Source organism: Macrotis lagotis, chromosome 1 (assembly GCF_037893015.1).
Source record: "Macrotis lagotis isolate mMagLag1 chromosome 1, bilby.v1.9.chrom.fasta, whole genome shotgun sequence".
Classification (NCBI taxonomy): Eukaryota; Metazoa; Chordata; class Mammalia; order Peramelemorphia; family Peramelidae; genus Macrotis; species Macrotis lagotis.
In genome coordinates, this window is record NC_133658.1 from 300,658,015 (window position 1) to 300,676,915 (window position 18,901).

General features: G+C 33.9%; 1 long non-coding RNA gene across 1 annotated transcript in view; it reads right to left on the minus strand.

The window, feature by feature from the left end:
* The window catches only part of LOC141505450 (uncharacterized), a 74,842-nt gene extending 61,529 nt beyond the window's left edge, over positions 1-13,313 (minus strand). The window contains exon 1 of the long non-coding RNA XR_012473608.1: positions 13,069-13,313. This is a non-coding gene — a long non-coding RNA (uncharacterized LOC141505450). The remainder of the gene's footprint in view (positions 1-13,068) is intronic.
* Positions 13,314-18,901: the final 5,588 nt, after the last annotated feature.

Here is an 18,901-nt window from a genome sequence, read left to right on the forward strand (position 1 = left end):
TGCTTTAATGAGCCAATCCTCCCACAAGCCTTTCAATATTGATTATTTTCCCTTCTTCTCATCTTAGTTAATTTGAGGAGTGTGAGGTAGTACCTCATAGTTGATTTAATTTGCATTTCTCTAATCAATAATGAGTTGGATCATTTTTTCATATGATTATCTATAGCTTTAATTTCATTACTTGAAAACTGCTTGTTTATATCCTTTGATCATTTATCAGTTGGGGAATGACTTGTAAGTTTGATTTAATTTTCTATGTAATTTAGAAATGAGACCTTTATCAGAACCACTAGCTGTGAAAATTGTTTCCCAGCTTCCTGTTTTCCTTCTAATCTTGACAACATTGGTTTTAATAGTGAAAAAACTTTTTAATTTATTATAGTCAAAATGAGCCATTTTTCAATTTATAATATACTCTATTTCTTCTTTGGGCATAAATTTCTGCCCTTGCCATAGACTAACAGATAAAGTAACTATTGATCTATTAATTTCTCTACTTTATTATTCTTTATGTCTAAATCCTGTACCCATTTTGATTTTATTTTTGTATAGTTGTTTGATATGAGTCTGTGCCTAGTTTTTGACATACTATTTTCCAATTTTCTCAACAATTTTTGTCAAAAACTGACTTCTTATCCCAGAAATTAATGTCTTTGTGTTTGACTACCCGATTATGATACTGATTACTACTTTTTCTTTTGAATGTATCCTAATCCACTGATCTATTACTCAGTTTCTAAACCAATACCACTTTTGATGACTACTGCTTTATAGTATAGTTTTAGATCTGGTAGAAGAAAGTTACTTCCCTTTTCATTTTTTTTCATCAGTTCCCTTGATATTCTTGACCTTTTATTGCTCCAAATGAATTTTGTTACTATATTTTCCAGCTCAATAAAATAGCTGTTTGATAGTTTGATTGGTATGGCACTGAATAAATAACTTAATTTGGGTAGAATTTTCATTTTCATTATATTAGTTCAACCTAAACATGAGTAATTGACATTTTTCCATTTTTTTACATCTGACTTTATTTGTGTGAAAAGTGTTTGTAATTGTGTTCTGGGTTTGTCTTGGGAGGTAGATTCCCAGGTATTTAATGTTGTCTTCAGTTGCTTTAAATGAAATTTCTCTATCTCTTGTTCTTGGGTTTGGTGTTCATATATAGAAATGCTGATGATTTATAGGGGTTCATTTTATATCCTGCTATTTTGCTGAATATATTACTTATTTTTTTTAGGTTGTTTTTTTTTTGGCAAGGCAAACGGGGTTAAGTGGCTTGCCCAAGGCCACACAGCTAGGTAATTATTAAGTGTCTGAGACCGGATTTGAACTTAGGTACTCCGGACTCCAAGGCTGGTGCTTTATCCACTACATCACCTAGCCGCCCCAGAATATATTAATTATTTCAAGTAATTTTTAGATGATTTTCTCAGGTTCTTTAAGTATATAAATTTTGTTTCCTCATTGCTAATCCTAATTCCTGCAATTTCTTTTTTTTCCTCTTTTATTGCTAAAACTAGCATTTCCAATATTGAATAGTAATGATGGTAATGGGCATCTTTGTTTTATTCCTGATCTTATTGGAAATGCTCCCAGTTTATTACCATTACATATAATATTTGTTGGTGTTTTAGACAGATACTGCTTATTATTTTAAGGAAAACTTCATTTATTCCTATACTCTCTAGTGTTTTTTAAATAGGAATGGGGGTTATATTTTGTCAAAGGCTTTTTCAGCATCTATTGAGATAACTAAATGATTTCTTTGGGTTTGTTAATTGATGTTTTCAATTATCCTGAGTGTTTTCCTAATATAGAACCATTCCTGTCTACCTGCTATGAATCCTACCTGATCATAGTATATTATCCTAATACTAACTTGCAGTAATCTCTTTGATAAAATTTTATTTTATTTTATTTTTTCACATCAATAAAGTCTTGTAATATAGTGTTCCATATCCCTATTCTATCACATTAAAATTATTTATTTTCATCCATATATATATATATATATATATATATGCACATACACATGTATATTTTTAAGTTACAAAATTTCCTCCGACTCTCCTTTCCCACACCCACCCCTCAGTGGTGCACAGTCAGGTTAGCATTGTACATACATATTTTGGTAAACAAGTTTACAGATTAAAAATTTTCAATATGAGGAATTAGGATTAAGGGAAAGTGATACATAAAAGGTAATTTTTATGAAGTGTTCATCAGATTCTGAAGGGTTTTGTGTGTGTGTGTGTGTGTTTTGCTTTGTTTGTTTTGTTCTTCCTCTGGATGGGGATAATATAATCCATAGTCAATCTAATACACTTGACCTAGCTCTCTTAACTGTTGAGAGGAGCTGCTTTCATCAAGGTTGTTCATCTCACACTGTTGCTGTTGATATATGCATTGTTCTCTTGGTTCTACTCCCTTTTTCCAGCATCAGATCCTGTCATTCATTCCATGCTTCTCTAGAGTCTGACCCTTTATGATTTCTTAAGGAACCATAGTGCTCCATAGTATTCATGTACCACAACTTGTTTAATCATTCCCTAATTGATGGGAATCCCCTCAATTTCCAATTCTTTCCTGCTATAAAAATAGCTGCTGTGAATATTTTGGAATATGCAGGGCTTTTCCTTTTTTCTATAATTTCTTATGGATATAAAGCTAGAATTGGAATTGCTGTGCCAAAGTGTATGAACAGTTTTATTGCTTTTTGGGCATAGTTCTTTACTGGTCTCCAGAAAGGTTGTATCCATTCACAACTCTACCAGCAATGCATCAATATCCCAATCCTCCCACAACTTCCCCAACATTGATCATTTTCTCTTTTTTCTCATCTTTATCAATCTGATAGTTGTGAGGTGATACTTCATTGTTGTTTTAATTTGCATTTCTCTAATCAATAATAAGTTGGAGCATTTTTTCATATAATGATATATAACTTTAATTTCTTCATTTGAAAACTGTCTGTTTATATCCTTTGGTCATTTACGAATTGGGGAATGACTTGTGACCTTATAAATTTGATACAGTTCTCTATATATTTAAAAAATGAGACCTTTCTCAGAACTCCTAATTGTGAAGATTGTTTCCCAGCTTTCTGCTTTTCTTATACTTTTAGCAGTCTTGATTTCATTAATGCAAATTTTTTAACTTAATATAGTCAAAATCAGTCATTTTGTAGTTTATAATATGTTCTAATTCTTGTTTAGTCATAAATTTATCCTCTTTCCATAGATCTGATAGATAATTTTTGGGTTATTAATTTATCTATGGTATCACTCCTTATGTCTAAATCCTGTACACAATTTTGACCTTATTTTGATATAGGTTATGAGATGTGAATCAATGCCTAGTTTTTTGCCATACTATTTTCCAATATTCCTAACAATTTTTGTCAAATAGTGAGTTCTTATTCCAGAAGCTGATGTCTTTGGATTTTTCAAATAGTAGATTGTTGTAGTCATTTACTGCATCTTCTTTAGAACCTATCCTTATCCACTAATCCATTACTCTATCTTTTGACCAGTACTAGGCAGTTTTGATGACTGCTGCTTCATAGTGTAGGTTTAGATCTGGTAGAACTAGGCCTCCTTCCTTTTCATTTTTTTTTCATCAGTTCCCTTGCTATTCTTGCCCTTTTGTTATTCCAGATGAATTTTGTTTCTGTTTTTTCTAGATAAAATTTTATTTGAGGTTTTTGCATCAATGTTCATTATAGAGATTGGTCTGTAATTTTCTTTATCTGTTTTGGTTTTTCCTGTTTTAGAGATTAACTCCATATTGGTGTCATAAAAAGGAATTTGGCAGATCTTCATCTTCTGTTTTTTAAATAGTTTATGAGGAATTGAAGTTAGTTGTTCCTTAAATGTTTAGTAGAAATCACTTGTAAATCCTTCTGGATCTGGAGAATTTTTCTTAGGGAATTTACTGATGGTTTCTTCAATTTCTTTTTCTGTAAAGGGATTATTTAAGCATTTTATTTCCTCTTCTGTTCATCTGGGCATTTTAATTTTTCTAAATATTCATCCATTTCTTTCAGTTATCAAATTTATTTGCATATAGTTTGGCAAAATAGTCTCAAATTATCTCTTAAATTTTCTCATTATTAGTAGTGAGTTCATCGTTTTCATTTTTGATGAAATTAATTTGATTTTCTTCTTTCTTATTTTAAAAACAGATTGCCAATGGTTTATTTATATTATTTTTTCCCATAAAACCAACTCTAAGTTTTATTTATTAGGTCAATGGTTTCAATTTTGTTAATTTCTTCCCTGATTTTCAGAATTTCTAATTTGGTATTTAATTAAGGATCTTTAATTTATTCTTTTCTAGTTTTTTAGTTGCAAACCCAATTCACTGATCTCTTCTTTCTATATTTTATTCTTATAAGCATTTAGAGATATAAAATTTTCCCTAAAAACTTCTTTAGCTATATTCCCTAAATTTTGGTATGATGCCTCATTGTTATCACTTTCTTGGATGAAATAATTGATTATTTCAATGATTTGTTGTTTAATCCATTCATCATTTAAAATTAAGCCATTTAGTTATCAATTAATTTTTGGTTTATCTTTCCATTCTATCTTTCCATGGTCCTTTATTACATGTAATTTTTATTGCATAATGATCTGAAAAGTATGTCTTTATTATTTCTGCCTTTCTGCATCTGATTGTAAGAATTTTATGCCATAGTACATAGTCAGTTTTGGTATAGGCACCATGTACTGCAGAGAAAAGGGTATATTCTTTTCTAAACCTATTCAGTTTTCTCCATAATACTTTCATATCTAATTTTTCTAAGATTTTGTTCACCTTCTTAACTTCCTTCTGGTTTATTTTGTGTTTAGATTTATTTAGTTCTGAAAGAGGGGAGGTTGAGGTCCCCCATCATTATATTTTTGCTCTCTATGTCTCCTTGTAATTCATTTTGCTTCTCCTCTAAGAATTTGGTAAGTGTATACATGTTTAATAATGATATAACTTCATAACCTATGATTCCTTTTGAAGATGTAGTTTCACTCCTTATCCCTTTTAATGAGATCTATTTTTGCTTTTCTTTGTCTGAGATCAGGATCATTACCTCTGATATTCTTACTTCAGCTGAAACATTATATAGTTTGTTCCAGCCTTTTACTTTTACCTTGTGTGTATCTCTCTGCTTCAGATGTTTCTTGTAAACAACATATTGTAGATCATGGTTTTGAATCCATTTTGCTATTCTCTTCCATTTTATGGAAGAGTTCATCCCATTCACATTTACAGTTAAGATCACTAATTTTTTATTGCCCTCCATGTTATCTTTACCCATTACTACTTTTCTCTTTACTCTTATTCCTCCTCATCAATGTTTTGATCTCTTTACCCTCTAACCTTTCCTTTAAATTTTAACTTTAAGTTTACTTTCACTTTATCTTCACCCTCCCTTTTATAAGTCCCTTCTTCCCTTTTCTTACCCTTTCTCCTCCAACTATTTCCCAGTGGAGAGGGATAAATGTTTTTCAACCAATTGGGTGCATTAAGTATACCATCATATCATCTGCAAAGAGTTAAAGCTTTGCTTCTTCATTGTCAATTCTGATCCCATCAATTTTTTTCCTTCACTTACTGTTAAAGTTAGCATTTCTAATAATATATTGAATAATAATGATGATAATGGGCATTCTTGCTTCACCCCTGATGTTAATGGGAATACTCACAGTTTATCCCCATTACATATATTTGTTGATGTTTTAGGTAGATACTACTTGGTTGGATTAATTCTTTTCTTTTGTTATCAAAGAAGACCAAAATGACATCACTACATTTGAGATAAATTACAGTGTGTGGATACTACTTATTACTTTAAGGAAAACTCCATTTATTCCTATACTCTCTGTGTCTTTAATAGGAATGGAGGTTGTATTCTGTCAAAAGCTTTTTTAGCATCTATTAAGATAATCATATGATTTCTGTTGGTTTTGCTATTGATATGTTCAATTATGTTGAGTGTTTTCCTAATATTGAACCATCCCTGCCTTCTTGATCATGATGTGATATCCTAGTAATAGCTTGCTGTAATCTCTTTTGCTAAAATTTTATTTAGGATTTTCACATCAATGTTTACTACAGAGATTGGTCTATAATTTTCTTTGTCTGTTTTGGTTATTTCTAGTTTATTTATTATCTTTATTTATTATCTCTTTAACTTCCTCTTCATTGGGGTTAGTTCACCCTTTTCATTTTTCATGTTGTAATTTGGTTATCTTCTTTTTTTAATCAGATAACCAAAATGTATTTTATTGGCTTTTTCATAAAATTAACTCTCAGTTTTATTTATTAGATAGCATCTCTTTTTTGTAGAGGGTAAGAATTGGAAATTGAGGGAATTTTATCAATTGGGGAATGGTTGAACAAGTTATGGAATATGAATATTATGAAATACTATTGTTCCATAAGAAACCTAAATAGTCATACTCTAGAGAAGCATGAAATGAATTATAGGATCTTATGCTGAGAGAAGGGAGTAGAACCAATAGATCATTGTACACATAGTTGATCAACCTTGATAGATGCAGCTCCTCTCAGCAGTTCAGATAGCCAGGACAACCCTATTACATAGGTTATGGACAATGCTTTCCCCCATCTAGGGAAAGAAAATCAAAACAAAACAAAACAAAAAAATCCCTTCACAATCTAATGAACACTACATTTATTTTCTCTTATGAAAATGCTTACAATTTATCCTCATTACATATATTTGTTGATGTTTTAGATAGCTACTATTTGGTTGGATTAGTTCTTTTGTTGTCAAAGACAACCAAAATGACATCACTACATTTGATTTCTCTTATGCACTTCTTTCCCTTAACCCTAATTCCTCATATTGAAAATGACTTATCTGTAAATATGTTTAACACAAATGTGTATGTATAATATTAACCTGACTGTTCACTGCTGAGGGGAGGGGAGTGGGGGGGGGGGAGGAAGGAGATTTTGTAGCTTAAAAATATACATATCCATGTAGATGAATATTGAAAAACTTTCATAACATTTATTTGGAAAAATAAAACATCAATTAAACCCAATTGGCAATGTATCTTACCCCCTGCCAAATTTATTGAATAGAATTTACTCAGTGTTCACAGCCTCTCTTCTTTCCCTCTACTATAATAGTCTTTGTGCCTCTTCACCTGGTGTTTTTATCAACTAATGCCTAGCTGTCTTCTTTTAATGATCAAAGTACTGTCAATCAAAGTATAATCAAAGACAAATTGAGTGATTATTTGATTGATTGAAAACATCATTGCCTCATAGTCACTGACTAGCCCCCCCTTCTCTCATTAAAAAATATACTTCACAAGAGTGATGTATCACATTAAATTATAATCACTTTATACCTTACCCCTTTTCAAGTACCCCCCACATACAATCCTCATAATCCAAAGCATCAAACAAAGTAAAATCATTTCATGAACCATTTGTATCTCTCCCACATTCCCTATTCTTTGATTCCCCAACCATAGCACTTAAATCCTAGTTAATTAAAGTATGGATTAAGGTAAAATCACTTCCTGATCTCTTTATGTCTAACCCTGCTAAGTAGGTTCCCAATCTCTGCCCCTATGTTACTACAATCTCTAAGAATATAGTGAAGTAAAATCACTTGATTTAATTAAATATAATTAAATATAATTAAATATAAAGCCTTAGTATTCTGAAGGTCTCTCTTAAGAGCTTTTCAATTGATTGTGAGGTAAGGGAGACACTGGTATAGGATCGCCCAGCATAGGATACCCTCATCAGAGAAAGTGCTGAGCTCTTTAAACAAGATAGAATTAAAGCAGGTCAGAGGAAACATGAGACACATAGGTCTTTTGTAAACACTCCAGGTTTTCATTTGGGCTATTTGTGCATGATCTGTGGTAGAGAATTCTGAGCTTGTATTGGTCTGATCAACCAGTCAGATAACCTGTAATTTGTCTCAAAGTGTTGTCATCTTTTCTTCTTCAATAGGACAAAATCCAACCATATCCATGTCCTTTAGGTTGAATCTCTTCAATAATATTCAACCCTTTAACTATCATAAGAGAAATACAATTCTCAAGAGGTACAAGTGTTACCCTCCCTTGTAGGGTTGCATGCAATTTAATGCTCTTGACTAATATTTGTTTTGCTTTGATCTTTCCCCATTTTCTTTTATCTTTTTATGCATCTCTTTATACAAGTGTTATCTTCCCTCCTAGGATTGTATGGAAAGTGTTTGGAAACTGCAGTGTTAGAGAAATATAAATTATTATATCTATTATGCTGTCATTATTTTTATTTGTTTCCCAAAGTGAGTCTGTCTTTTAACAGTAAACTTTAGCTGCCTTTAATTTAGGTACATCCTCTTCCCTTTCCTTCTCATTTCCTGTGTTATATATATTCAGTCTCCAATAGACACTTGGTGCTCCTTGAAAAATTAGAAACTATTTCTCTAAAGAAATAATTGCACTGGTAGAAAATAGATGTAACAAGAAATTGGGGAAGTTCTTCAGGATAACCAGTAAGATAATGGATGAGAGTGTCAGTCAACTTAGAAGGCCATAAGTTGCCTACCAGACACCAATGATTCTTATTACACCATATTATATGATTAACTTTGGAGTTAACCTGGAAGTTTTTTATTAATCCTTTCAGTCAAGCTTTATTTCAATAAATTAATAGAAAATTTAAAAATAATAAGAAACAAGTAGGTGGAGAGGCCAGAATGGGAAAGCCAGAGGATACTTCAGTACCAGTTTAAGAAGGGACAAGAGCTGTAAAATATCTAGGGGCAAAGTAGTAGACTTGAAATTTAGCAGATGGTTAAGGCTATGAGAAAAAAATTGTATTTGGTACATAATTCATACTAAGAGGAAGTGAAAACATTGGCAGAAGCAACAATCTCACACAAGCACCTTTGAATGCAAAGATAAGGGATGTAAGAACTGAAGGTAGGGAGAAGGTAGAATGAGAGAACATCCTTTCCAAGCAGTTGTGGGGGTGGCGGGGGAGGTGAATCTAACAAGAACAGTTAGATGGTACAATGGATAGAGCACCAGTCCTGTAGTAAGGAGAATCTGAGTTCAAATCTTCCCTCAGACACTTAACATTTAATAGCTGTATGATCTGCAGCAAGTCATGTAACTCTGATTGCCTCCAATCCAGGGACATCTCCAGTTGTCCTGATTCAAATCTGGTCACTGGATCCCGCTGGCTCCAAAGAAGAAATTGATGCTGGTGACTTAACCCAGCACCCCATTGCTCAAATCCAATTCATGTGCTTGTCTTGGCATCACCTCCCTGATGTCATGGTCTTTTTTGAGAATGAAGGACAAACATCAAGAGGGGAGAACAAGTTCAAGGGCAGGATGGGTAAAAGTTCAATCTTTAAAAACAGTCTGCTTGCCATGGGGTCATTCATCATGAATGATGTGGTGTCCTCTGAAGTGGATCCTTCTGGACTCGATGCTTTTGTTCATCTTCATCTTTTCCTCACTCAGCCCTTGTTCCTCCAGGGACTGGAGGATAACCGAGTCGGGGGAGAGAGGAGGAGGAGACTAGGAGGCGGGGATTGATAGGCTCCCGGAGAGGGGCAGGGTTTGAGAGGTTTGCTCCTTCCTGCTGGCATAGACAATCTTTCGACCGTGACCATAAAAGCTAGCAGCAGATCTCCTCATCTTTGAGAAAAGAGCCCCGCTCTTTGGAAGCGTAGTGGTCGGCTTCTTGAAAAATTCCACGTAATTTAGCAGGTTGTCTTTCCTTGAGCTGGTGTAGGAATATCTATTGTTACCTCGCCTGTGCAGCAGCTACACCAATGGCTTAAAGGTGCTAGCCACAAGATGCCGCTCCTCTAGAGGAGATGTCGCCGCAGAGTGGGGAAAGGCTTTTGCTCTTTTGATGTCAAGCCAACTGGCAATCGTTAGCTAGCTAGCGCCTGTACCAAGTAGCATTGTACTTCACCCGGCAGCTGCCCCAGCACCCCGAGAGGCCTCTAGAAGAGACACTGACCCAGCCCGAAGGTAGTTCAGAATTGTCCCACAATGAAGCCCATTCCTGTCCATCAGTACCCAACCTCCACTCGGTCTCTGAGCTTGGGGGTCCTGCTTGGTCAGGGTCTGCAGTATAGAGAAGTGCACTGATGCTCCCTCCCAGGTTCAACTTTGCGTATTTGCCACTCAGACTCTGAGGTTGAGATCGTAGGTTGGCACCCGGGCCCGCAGTGCCCAAGGTGGGCGGCAGAGTCACTCCCCGTGGCTCGAGACCCACCCAGGGCTCCGGCTAACCCCTGCCCCCCACCTCTAGTTTTACCCCAGTTCTCAAACCCTGCCCCTCTCCGCGGGCCTATCAATCCCCGCCTCCCCAGTTCCTCCTCTCTCCCGCCCAGCCCATTAAACCCAGTCAGCTCTGCCTGGCAGCGCAGCCTGAAAATTAGGTGCTAACCCAAGTCATGCAAATGCACTCTACCTAGAGAAAGGGGGAAATATAGCCACTTTCAGGGTGAAAGTGCAAAGTGCACCTTTAATAACCTTAGCCTTGTTTGCGATATGAGCAATGTTTTGTAATAAATTATTTAATTATTAGAGTTCTGCAAAGCAAAAAAAGGTTATTTGTGGGAGGAGTATCAATTCTTTTGCTTTGCTTGACTTGTTTTTTTTCTGTTTCAGGTTAAGGAAGAGTCAGTCACTCAATCAGTCTACACTTGTGCAACACAGTTAAATACAGTTCAGATTCCTACGTTCAACATGTGGCAAAGACCCAAAGAGACCTGCATGATTTCCCTGACACTCTGCTCCTTTATTGCATTCACAACTCAGGGTAAGATTTTGGGAATTTTTCCCCCCATTTCAGGAATAAGCAAACCAAAAAATTGCCCTAAAAGGTGCTGAGAGATTTTGTTTAGTATCTCAGCTAAAAGTTCAGCAGGGCTTGGTCAATTTTTCTTAGAAAAATACATTTTTATTATGAATTAAATTATGAAATATTAATGCATCTAGCATAAGAAACAAAGTGATTATATAGGGAAAATAATCTTTATATTACATATATGTGTGTGTGGATATATATATGCATATTATATATATATATATATATATATATATATATATATATATATATATATATATATATATACAAAAAGCCAAAAATTGTTTCTCAATATTGGTTAGAAGACAATTCTATTTATTCAATGCCATCTCAATTAAATTACTGAAATTATCTCACTGAGTTAAAAAAAATAATAGCAAAGTGCATTTGGAAGAACAGAAGGTCAAGGACTTCAAAGAAACCAGGGGGAAAAAGATGCAAAGAAAGCAGATTCATCAGTAACAGATCTTAAACTATGTTATGGATAATTTCAATTATTTTAAATTAAAATTTTCTTGTATAACTGAAACCTATGCAACCAATAATAGGAGGGAAGCAGAAAATTGGGAAAAGCCTGAAGCAAAGCTAAACAACTTTGAAAAACAACTGTAATATTTATTATATAGGTTTTATTGAATTGTTATTAATTTATATAGGAATCCTCTCACATTCTTTTGGGTACATGATAATTTTTTTCTTTTCTCATTTTATATTAAGTTTAAAATAAGTAATAAAATTCCAAAAAATAATAGTCAAAGGTGATGATGAATAAATAGTTCTCAAAAAAAGAATTGCACATAATTAACAGTATAAAGACTCCAAATAAAAGAAATGCAAATCAAAGCAATTATAAAGTTTTACATCATAACCTGCAAATTGGCAAGGGTGATAAAATACTGTAATAGTTATGGTTGAAGGGGTTGTAGGAAGGTGGACACATGATTGTATTTTTGATGAAACTGTGAATCAGGACAACCATTTTGGAAAGCAAAATTTTCAAATTAAGTGTCCAAAATAGCTTTATCCCTTGATCCAGCAATTTCACCATTAGAGGTAGAATACTTATTTTAATTTTATTATGATATGACTTAGTTAAAAAAGCTTAGATTTAGTATTTTTTTACTGTATGTGTCTAAATTCTTTGTTCTAGCAAATTCATTCAGGTAACCTGATGTCATTGGGAACACAATTCTATTCTTGTGGATTCTACTCTACTCACAATTCTACTTTTGTATAATTTGTGACTCTGCTCTTACATTGTGATTCACACCTTGACCCTTATAGTTTCACTCAATACCTATTTTATTTTTAATATTTTCTTTATTTATTTCTCCAATTACATGCAAAGATAGTTTTGTCATATTTTGGAAGGTTTTGAGTTTCACATTTTTTCTCTCTCTCCCTGACTCACCCCTCCCTCTGATAGAAAGCAATCTAAGATAGGGTTATATATTTATAACTATGTTAAACATATATCCATATTAATCACTTGAATTTTCAGATTAGACTTGATTAGCCTAAATCTCATCAATTTAAAACTGGATAATAACTCCCATGCCTGAACACTGATCCCATTACTTGAGCACTACTCCCATTACTTTAAAACTGACTTCATTTTCCAGTGAAGTTGAGATGGTACTGTGCTACCTCTTCAATAAATCATCTAGTCAATCAGAACATATACATGTGTTGCACAAAATTTTTCTATGTCGTTTTCTTAATCATTATACAAGATCCTATCATTCCTAACTAGAGGTCTTTGACTACAGAAAAGGTATAGACCCCATTTATTGTCTACTGCTAGCCTAGTTAATGAATGGATCATTCTGCTGCCTCAGTTTACCTTTTTCAATCCTGGCATAACCCTTGTAGGTCATTGATATGAAGAAAACTTTGATATATACTACAATATTTCTAGCAGCACTGTTTTATTTTTGTGGTAGTAAAAAATTTTAAGCAAGATAAATGTCCTGAATCAATTGGTTAGGGACTAAATCACATTATGGGTCATGAATATAATGGAATATTATTGTGCTGAAAGAAATATTATGGAGAAGAGCTGGCCAAGATGGAGGAGAGAAGACAGGCACTGTGTTAAGTGCTCCTCTTTCCTCTCAAAAACATGAGATAAGCCTCTTAACAGAAATTTGATCAACAAAACCCAGAAAGTGAAGCTAGGAGAAGAACACCTACCAAGAAGGTCTGTCTCAGGGGACCATGGGTGAACCAGGAGATGAGAGCAGAGGATCAATGCTGGGACAGCAGCTGGGGGAAGCCAGAGGGCCAGCTTCAGCCACAGAAACTTCGATGAGTGGCAAGTTCTAGATCCAACTTTAGCTGTGGAGTCTTTGGCTAGCGGAGAGGAGCTACAGGAGGGTGAGTTCCAGCACAGTCTCAGAGCATGCCTGGAGAACTACCATCTGGGCCAAGGCCCTGAGCTCCACACTTTCAGCAGAGACCTTAGCCCAGAACAAACAATAAACAACCCCCCACCCCACCCCCTCAGGGCAGCAGAGTTCACTCAATGGAAAGAGATTAACTCCCTCCTCCAGCCCAGTGTTCAAGGTCAACTCAGACCCTGCTGCTGAGGACTTCAAACACTCCAGAGAAAGCAACCAGTGCCCCCTACTGGCTGGCCCTTGGAATTACTAAGCCAAGTGAACAAAGCCTCTAGGATCTTCAAAAGCAAACCTCTGAGAGCCAGCCCCCCCAACACAAGATCCTAGAAATATGAAGAAAGACCAGAAAAATGGGGGTCCATGGAGAAATATTTAGAAGAAACAGATTCTATCCCAGAGAGATCTAGCACTGCTGAGGAAAATATGAATTGGTCTCCAATAGAAAGACTTCCTTGAAGAAATCAAGAAGGATTTAAAAAATCAATTGGAAAAAATAGGAAAAGAAACTCAAGAGAAAACTAACACATTGCAAGAGAAAATTAACATCTCACAATAAGAAAAAAATCTCAGATCTTCAATTGGGCAAATGCAAAAGGAAGAATGATTCTCTCAAAACTACACTTGGGCAAATGGAAAACTCCTTCAAAAATAGAATTGACCAACTGTAAAATAAGTTGCAAAAGATAAATGAGGAAAAATCTTCATCTCTAAAAAAAGAAATGGAATCAGTGGAAACTAATGATTTCATGAGACAAAATGATTATGTTAAAAAAACCAAAAGATTGAAAAAATAGAAGAAAATATAAAATAACTCATCAGCAAAAGCACTGACCTTTAGAACAGATCAATACAGGAGAACCTGAGAATTATAGATCTTCCTGAAAACATTGAAGAAAAAAAAGCTTTGTCTTAATATTACAGGATTTAGTGATGGAAAATTGCCCTGATATCATGGAGCCAGAAGGTAAAATATTTATTGAAAGAATACATCTATCCCCTCTTGAAAGAGATCCTAAAATGAAAACACCAAGGAATGTTGTGACCAAATTCCAGAACTATCAGCTAAAAGAAAAAATCCTGCAAGCAGCCAGAAAGAAACAATTTAAATACTAAGGAGCCACAGTAAAGATTATGCAGGACCTGGCCTCAGTGACATTAAGGGATTGAAGGGCCTGGAATGAGATATTCTGAAGAGCTAGGGAGTTTGGAATGCAGCCAAGAATCCTCCACCTGGAAAAGCTGAGCTTTCTCTTCTGGGGAGAAGATGTACATTTAATGAAATGGGAGACTTCCAATATTTCATGATGAAATGATCAGAGCTAAATAGAAAATTTGGACATCAAACAGGAGGGTCATGAGACAAATAAAAAGGTAAAAAAACTCCTAACCAATAATATGAAACTAGCTATATACTCACTTGGGAGAAAGATTCTCATAACTCTTAAGATTTGTAACTATTAGAATAGTGGGAAGTGATGGACACTCATAACTTTTCTGTGACTCACATAGAATGATTTTAAAAAATAATACCTCCTTAAAAAGGGGGACAGCAAGGAGATGGGAGGATGGAGGAGACTGAATGGGATAAATCTCATTACATCAAGAGGTATAAAAGATCCATTGTAATAGAAGGGAAGAAGGGAGGAGATGAGAACCACCTGAATCTTCATCTCATCAGATTTGGTTTAAAGTTAACTTAGACATACTCAATTAAGTTAAGAAACTTATCTGACCTTTTAAGCATTAAAAGGGGAAAAGGGGGGGACAGGGAGGTGGAGAAAAAGAGGAACTAACAGAAGGAAGGGAAGAAGGGGAAAAGGGAAAGGGGAAAGAAAGGGGAGGGGGTGATATAAGAGGGCAAAAACACTGAAGGCAGTATTATTCAGAAACAAAACACTGGGAAATATGGATAAAGGGGGAAAAAGGTGAAAAATACAAACAGAAGGAAAATAGGCCAATAAAAAGTTAATAATTATAATTTTGAATGTGAATGGGATCAACTCTCCCTTAAAAAGTAAGCAAATAGCAGAGTAGATTAAAAACCAGAATTCTATATTATGCTGCTTACAAGAAACTCATATAAAGCAGAAAGATACATATAGAGTAAAGATAAAATGTTGGAGCAAAATATATTTTGCTTCAGTTTAAGTGAGAAAAGCAGGACTAGCAATCCTTATCTCAAACAAAGAAGTTGCAAAAATAGATAGCATTAAAATAGATAAGGAAGGAAACTATATCCTCCTAAAAGGTACCATAGACAATAAAGTAATTTCAATACTAAATATGTATGTACCCAATGGTACAGCATCCAGATTTTTAGAGAAGCTGAAAGAGCTACAGGAAGACATAGACTGCAAACTCTACTAGTGGGAGACCTCAACCTCCAGCTCTCAGATTTAGATAAATCTAATCATAAAATAAACAAGAAGGAAGTTAAGGAGGTAAATAGATTGCTAGAAAACCTAGATATGCTAGACCTATGAGGAAATTGAATGGGGATAGAAAGGAATATACTTTTTTTCTGCAGTACCTGGCAGGTACACAAAAAATTGACCCTACTAGGACATAAAAACCTAATGATCAATTGCAGAAAGGCAGAAATAGTGAATATATCTTTCTCAGATCAAAATGCAATAAAAATCATATGTAATTCTGGGCCAGAACTAATTGGAAACTAAATAACCTCATTTTAAAGAATGAGTGGATCAAGCAACAAATTATAGAAAGAATTAATTATTTCATCCTAGATAATGACAATAGTAAAACAACATACCAAAGCCTATGGGATACACTCAAGGAGGCTGTCAGGGGATATATTATATCTTTAAATACTTACATGAATAAATTATAGAAAGAAGAAATCAATGAACTAAATATGCAACTAAAACAATTAGAGAAAGAACAAATTAAAATCCCCCAATTAAATACCAAATTAGAAATTCTAAAAATTAAAGGAAAATTAATAAAATTGAAAGCAGAAAAACTATAGAACTAATAAACAAAACCAAGTGCTGGTTTTATGAAAAAAAACAATAAAATTAATAAACCTCTGGTCAATTTGATTAAAACAAAGAAGAAAATCACATTGCTAGTATCATAAATGAAAAAGGTGAACTCACCACCACTGAGGAGGAAATTAAGGTAATAATTCAGAATTATTTTGCCCAACTCTATGCCAATACATTTGACAATCTAAATGAAATGGATGAATATTTACAAAAATATAAGTTGCCCAGATTAAATGAAGAGGAAATTAAAAACCTAAATAATGCTATCTCAGAAAAAGAAATTCAACAAGCCATTATTGATCTCTCTAAGAAAAAAAAAATCTCCAGGACCAGATGGATTCAGAAGTGCATTCTATCAGACATTTAAGAAACAATTGGTTCCACTTCTATATAAACTCTTTGGAAAAATAGATGAAGACGGAACTCTACCTATTTCTTTGATACCAATATGGTGCTGATACCTAAACCAGGAAAAGTTCAAACAGAGAAAGAAAATTATAGACCTATCTCCTTGATGAATCTAGATGCAAAAATCTTAAATAAAATCTTAGTAAAATGATTACAACAAGTTATCACTAGGATAGTACATTATGGTCATTGATTTCTTCTTTCTATAATTTATTCAATAAGTTATCACTAGGATAATACATTATGATCAAGTAGGATTTATACCAGGAATGCAGGGTTGGTTCAATATTAGGAAAACTGTTAGTATAATTAAATATATCAATAACATACCCATTTGAAATCATATGATTATAGCAATAGATGCTGAAAAGTTTTTGACAAAATACATCATTCATTACTACTAAAAACACTAAAGAATATAGGAATAAATGGTTAGTTCCTTAGAATAATAAGAAATATCTATCTGAAATCATCAGCAGGCATTATATGCAAAGGGGATAGGCTTGAGGCATTCCCAATAAGATCAGTTGTTTAACAAGAATGCTCATTATCACCACTACTATTTAATATTGTGTTAGAAATGTTAGCTTCAGCAATAAGAGAAGAAAAAGAAATTGAAGGAATTAGAATTGGGATGGAAGAGACAAAGCTCTCATTCTTTGCAGATGACATGATGTTATACCTAGAGAATCCAAAAAAATCATCTAAAAAACTACTAGAAATAATTAGCAACTTTAGTAAAGTAGCAGGATATAAAATAAACCCTCATAAATCCTCAACACTTCTATATATGACTAGCAAGATACAACAGAAAGAGCTAGAAAGAGAAATCCCATTCAAAGTAACCTCAGACAATATAAAATACCTGGGAGTCTATTTGCCAAGGAAGACTCAAAAACTTTTTGAAAACAATTGCAAAACACTTTTCACACAAATAAAATCTGATTTAAATAACTGAGCAAACACCAACTGTTCATGGATAGGTCAAGCTAATATATTAAAAATGACAATTCTACCTAAGCTAAACTACTTGCTTAGTGTCTTACCAATCAAAATTCCAAAAAAAAAAATTACTTTAATGAGTTAGAAAAAGTTATAAGTAAATTTATATGGAGAAATAAAAAGTCAGAATTTCCAGGGATTCAATGAAAAAAAGTACAAAAGAAGGTGGCTTAGCTTCAACGGATCTAAATTATATTATAAAGCATCAGTCATCAAAACTGTCTGGTATTGGCTAAGAAATAGAGTGGTGGACCGATGGAATAGACTAGGTGCAATAGCAGGAAATGATTATAGTAATCTGCTATAAACCCAAAGAGTTCACCTATTGGAATAAAAACTCTCTTTTCAATAAAAACTGCTGAGATAATTGGAAGTTAGTATGGAAGAAACTTAGATTAGACCAACACCAACACTTCACACCCTATACCAAGATAAGATCCAAATGGATACAGGATTTAAACATAAAAAAACAAAACAAAATTACAAGCAAACCGGAAGATCAAGATGTAGTTTACCTGTCAGATCTATGGAAACAGAAGCAGTTTATGATCAAGGAAGAGATGGAGAACATCACTGAAAACAAACTAAATTGTAAAGCTTTTGCACAGACAAAACCACTGTAACCAAGATCAAAAGAAATTTAGTAAATTGGGAAACAATTTTTGCAACTAGTATTTGTGACAAAGGACTCATTTCTAAAATATACAGAGAACTGAGTCAAATTTTCAAAAAAAAGAAGCCATTCCTCAATTGACAAATTGTCAAAGGATATGCAAAGGCAATTCACAGCTGAGGAAATCAAAGCAATTCATAATCAAAATTGCTCCAAATTATTACTTATTAGAGAAATGCAAAAATAAAGCATTTCTGAGATACTACCTCACACCTCTCAGACTGGCCAACATGGACAGTAATAATCAATGTTGTTAGGGATGCAGGCAATCTGGGACATTAATGCATTGTTGGTGGAGCTGTGAACTCATCTAACCTTTCTGGAGAGCAATTTGGAATTATACCCAAGGGCAACAAAAATGTGCATACCCTTTGATCCAGCAATACCACTACCAGGTCTATACCCTGAAGAGATTATGAAAAAAATATAAAAACATCACTTGTACATTAATATTCATAGCAGCCCTGTTTGTGGAGGCAAAGAATTGGAAATTAAATGATTGTTCTTCAATTGGGGAATAGCTTAACAAACTGTAG